General features: G+C 36.4%; 1 pseudogene; it reads right to left on the bottom strand.

Moving 5' to 3' along the window:
* Window positions 1-206: 206 nt before the first annotated feature.
* On the bottom strand, window positions 207-4,583 carry LOC147475654 (uncharacterized; annotated as a pseudogene).
* Between the last annotated feature and the right edge of the window lie 835 nt (window positions 4,584-5,418).

Raw genomic sequence — 5,418 nt, 5'->3', positions numbered from 1 at the left:
CACTAAAACACGCATGACTAACTACACGTGTAACTAGCTTACAAGGTTTCTAAGGTTTATATCATGTGTTTTTTTAGCCTTTTCGACAGGCAGTCCAGCTTCATACAAATTCAGGAGGTTTTGCTCAATACCTCCAAGCCGTCATCGGTTCCATTTTCGGCTTTTCCTTCGTGGAAACTTCAATTCATGCCGGGAGAAAGTGGTGTTACACTGCAGATTACTTATCCCATCTACCTGAACTCCTCTAAAAGAAGCTTTTCCTTTGTGAAACTTCAAATCCCAACTGCAGAAAAGTGGTGCCAAACTGCAGACTTTACTCATCCTGTCCGCACAAGCTACTCTATAGGAAATAGGACAACTGCTACTTCTTTCTTGAACCTCCCTCCCCATATAGTTCATTCCACTGCCTCAACTCGCTCATTATAGAACCCTCAGCTGCAAAACTAGCAGCAACCTGCGACATGAAAATTTTCTATGTTCAAGCCAAACAATTCAACGACTAGAAAGGCAAATCGGTCCTCTTTAAAATTGCGCAAAAACAACACAAATTTTCGGACGATGCACAATCCTTAAGTCCAACAACTGAGGAATTTAGTTCTTTGATGAGTTATTGAGTTTGATCCACCATGTTAATTCCAAAAAACTAAAAATAATTATATTATAATTGTAACATCAACAAAAGCCTAAATCCACCAACTAATCTAACAGAAACATGTACATGATCTGGATTTACAAAGAAATTAAATTGGGCATAATTTTTTATGAAGAAGTCGAGTACTTAGTAAATTAGCATAAACCTAAAAATACATTCTTTGTAGTTGGTCACAAAAGAAAACAATTGATATATATATAAGGCGTGAAACATGCACCGTGAGTGAGATACAACTCCACTACATTACCCGATTCTTTTTTCGCTTCATATCTTCGATGTTTAAGGGCCCGAGGAAAATTTCTATGTCCTTTTTTCTTGTCGGTGTATTTGAAGCCTCTTCGAAGTTCGTTCCTCCTCAACTCTCTGCTTTTTTCTCCTGCAAAGAGCGAAGGTTTTAGATAGGAATTCAAGTTTGAATCTTAGTAATAAAAAACACAAAAGAAAGAGTGAAGAGAACATTTTCCTATGAAATAGAAATGTGGAGAAAATTACCAAATCTTTTAGTCTCTCCCGTTGAATAAATTCCCTAACAGGGCGATAAGCTGCCATCGCGGCAATGAGTTGCTTTTCAACAAGTTTCATCAAAAGTTAACTTTAGCTGCCAACATATAAAATTATAAACTCCAGTAACAAACATACAGATCTGGAGGTCGCTTCCATGGTATCCTTCTATCACGGTTGCAAGCTCCTTGAAATCTACTCCTTTGACCTTCTCCTTCGACAAAAGTGTTTCCAGGATTTTTTCTCTGTTCTCCGAGAATGGGAGACCAACCATAATTCTGTAAACATCAAGCATTAAAATTCAGGCATGTGCAACTTTTTCATCACAACACATTTGATTAAGTTATCCTAATAATTAACAGCACCAAGAATCAGGATACATTTAACAAATGATATTCAATATTTAAACATTTGTAGACTTGTCATCAACGCTTTTAAACAATTCATTCCTTCTGACAACTTTGCACTTGTGATTGTAATCACAGGATAGTAGCTAGTGAGTATACTCGCCGGCTGTTGTGTAACTTTGCTAACAATTGTCATTTGTCAGTCTTTTAACACACAAAACATACCTGCGTTCAAACCACCTTATAATTGCTCCCTCAAGATCAAAAGGCCTATTTGTTGCAGCCGTAACCGGGGATCTGCTCACTAGGTTTGGCCAAGAACCCATCCCAAATGGATCATGAAGTCATTCTTGATCTTCCTCATCGCCTCATGCTCCCCCTAACTCGGGTTAAGCTGCCCTAGCATACTATCAACCTCATCCCACAAAATAATTGTTGGTGAGCCCTTTCTGCAAGTGAGAAGAGAGCTCCAACGTTCTTTTCATCCTCCCCAAACCATTTTGAAGTGATGGTAGACATGGAAACATTAATGAAGCTTGCTCCTCGCCTCATGAGCAATGGCCTTGGCCAAGCATTGTCTTCCCAGTGCGGGAGGCCCAAACAACAATATTCCTTTGCAAGGCTTTAGAAGACCTCCTCCTTTGAAAAGATCGGCCTTCGTAGAGGAAGCATAACTAACTCTGAAGTGATTCTTTAATTTCATCTAGAGCCAATATCTGCAAAGGTTACTCCTATCTCATTTGCGGGGAATAACCTCTCGGTCCGATCGGCTTCTCAAACTCATTGTCAGGAGGAACGTCCTGTTAAACATATCGCGTAACATTTAGCATTATTCAACACTGGGATGGGAAAAAGTAAAATTTGAGTGTCTAAGCTCCATATTGACCTATAATATCATGACCTTAATTAATAGACCATGAAATGAGAGAAATGTGTAGTGACTAAAGCAAACCTATTAGACTAGGAATGACACCACGTTTAGCCATCCGTTAATTGCGTACAATCAGTCTGAATGGTTTGGTTTTAGTGGAATCACACAGGGACCTCATATACTTGCATCAATAGCTAGCGAGAAAATGACCAAATTTATCAAGGGGCGTCAACAAAATACATCATGAACACTGCTAAATTAACTGTTGGAAGTCATAACACTCGGTATCAATTTCTATTAAAAAAGTAGATTTTTAGACCTTAAATTATAATTACTCAAGATAAAAATATTTTGACATGCGCAGGAGTAGGTCTTAAATAAACTCACGTGCCAATATTATAAAACCTTTACTTACAGGAACCTTTGACGAAGAGGACGGAGTATCACCATCCTTCTTCACCACTGGGACAGATTTCTCTCCTTCGCCTTTGCTTTTCGGAGCGAATTTCAGTTTTTGATCCGTGTTTCACACCGGTTGCATTTTCCCTTGACTTCCTATAATAAAAATCGAATCGCAATCAGATCTCAAACCTTCAATTTAATGAGAAGCAATGCCATAAGGTTTCTAACATTGAGAACAGATGAGAATTAAAGGAAGTGGTAATCATTCCTTTCTTTTGTCTTATTATAGCTTTTCAAGCTTCTCTTGTATTTATCCTCCCGAACTTGTTTGGTTTTCAATTCCCACTTTTGTTACAACTAGCCCACCTGTAAGTGTTAAGGTGGGGTCACCCTCTCCAATTCCAACCAAACTCATCCACCAGATACTAGCATACAAGTCTTTTGCTAAGGTGCTTCTATAACTAGCTAAAAGCTTGTATGCTCCCAATATTCACTAAATACACTAGCAATTTCACATACAATTTGTAGTAATTAATTGGGTCTAAGTTTTGTGTACATAATATCGATTAATTCCTATCAACAAAAGCAAGTCTACTAAAAATCTAAGATGATAGTAATAATCTTCAAAGTTATTACCATCCAATTTTGACTCGTTAAATATATTAAATTTTTTTCGATAAATTGTTCTTAAATGAACCAATGATATGCAAATTAAAACTTTGGCACGTGATTTGCTAAACTAACTTAAGCTTGTAAATCGGTATTAAGTTTATTTAAGTTACACAAAGTTAAAACGTTAACACAAGAAGACCAACAATAACAATAGACTATGCACCAACACAAGTATCCCATAATTTGAAAGAAACACCCGTCTCCAGAATCCAAAACTTCACTTCAAGAACAAAGTTTAGTACATAATTCAAAACCCAAGGTGATGAGATTCAAAATATACAGTTTCATTAATTAAATAAACTATTAATCTGACATCAAAGTGAATGAAACAAGCATGAGCAGATTTCTAAAAAATGATACACAATTCAACAAGAAAATCTATCATATAAAGATGCAACCTTTGGTCATGGCTGACAGATTATACAAATCTATTGTTAACATACAACCTAATAATCTTATGTCTGGACAAACCCAAAAGCTTATTCCGATCCTTTTCTGAAAAATGAAACACTGGAAATTGCAAGTAAAAGAGGATTCATCACTAAATAAAACGTTAAAGAAGAAGTTTTCTTGAGTAGATTGAGCAGTTGCTTGTGTAAATGTAACACCCTAGCCAAAACCCTTACTGTTACAAAGGAGGAAGAAGAGAGAAGATTAAAAAAATGAAGGAGATGATGACGACTTACCTCAGTGGGAAACACAAACGGCGGCGGAGTCGGCAGCAGTTACATCTGCCCTAGCTTACCTCTTTACTTTTCTCTATTGTTATTATTGAAAGGGTTAGAGAGATGAGCGTGAGAATGAAAAACATTCCCCCCATAGTTTTCACCCAATTTATTTTGTTTTCAATATTTTACTTGTATTTTTGCAATAAGCAACACTTCAGTATCTGTCACAAAATATCAAGTAAATGTTACTAAATAAATCAAACATTTGCCTACAAAATATGTGACGGTTGGTAGCATTTCTAACGGATCAAATGTGTGACAAATATTGTAACGGATGTATAAGTGTTAGTAATCAATTTTACTAAATGTTGCAAATTCAGTGGTATGGTGTAGTGGATGATAAATTAACATCGTTGGTACATGATCGATTCAGACGGTTTGTATGTGAAGTCAGATGTATCAAAGCCCATATTGCTTATGCAACAGAGAACACAGAGATTAGAGAAGGGTTTCGTAGTAAGAATTGCAAGAAATTGACTATAATAATGAAATCCAATGTAGACTGCAGTCCACTAAGAACACACGAAAAATGACTCCCTACATATTTGCCTCAAGTGTAAATAGAAATACAAGGAATTTACGGAAGTAAAGCATACCCCTTTTCCCTCATCCGTGCGCTCCAAGCATTATTTCTATTCGGGCGATCAAGGGTGCCAGCTGCATGTTTGCCTGTAATAGGAGCTCCCTGCCTGTTTATGAGTGGTTGTGGAACTTATAATTCACAAGGACAAGTAGAAAAACCTACATATTGTTTCAAGCAGAAAAACAAGGCAGTAATTCACAAGAACAAGTAGAACAAATTTATAAGACCACCCTCTTTTAGTTCTAACGAAGAAAAAAAAAAGCTTTTACGTGAGGATATATATGACTAAGACAAGGAAATAACTTACAGAGCTGTTTTGTTTCTTCTTCTGTGAAATTCAGGTATAAAGTTTTGCTAGAATGTGGGAGTATATATATATAATCAAAGAATAAATCCAGTAGGAATTATGACTTTGCCATTTTCAGCATGAACTTAGGTAAGTTAAAGCTATTTTGCAACAGCAAAATGGAAGGGATGGAACTATCTAGGAAATTATGCATCCTGATCCTTGATACTTTCGGATTCGAGCATCGAAAAGCTACTTTACTAAACATATGAAGAACAAAGTGACTCTTGGCTAGGAAATCAGTAGAACGAATTACAAAGTCTGATTTTTACAACAAAAACCAAAAATTGACTCATCATGGTTCTTAAGTAACTAA

Source organism: Coptis chinensis, chromosome 9, assembly GCF_015680905.1.
Source record: "Coptis chinensis isolate HL-2020 chromosome 9, ASM1568090v1, whole genome shotgun sequence".
Classification (NCBI taxonomy): domain Eukaryota; kingdom Viridiplantae; phylum Streptophyta; class Magnoliopsida; order Ranunculales; family Ranunculaceae; genus Coptis; species Coptis chinensis.
This window is presented reverse-complemented; position numbering and strand designations above follow the sequence as displayed.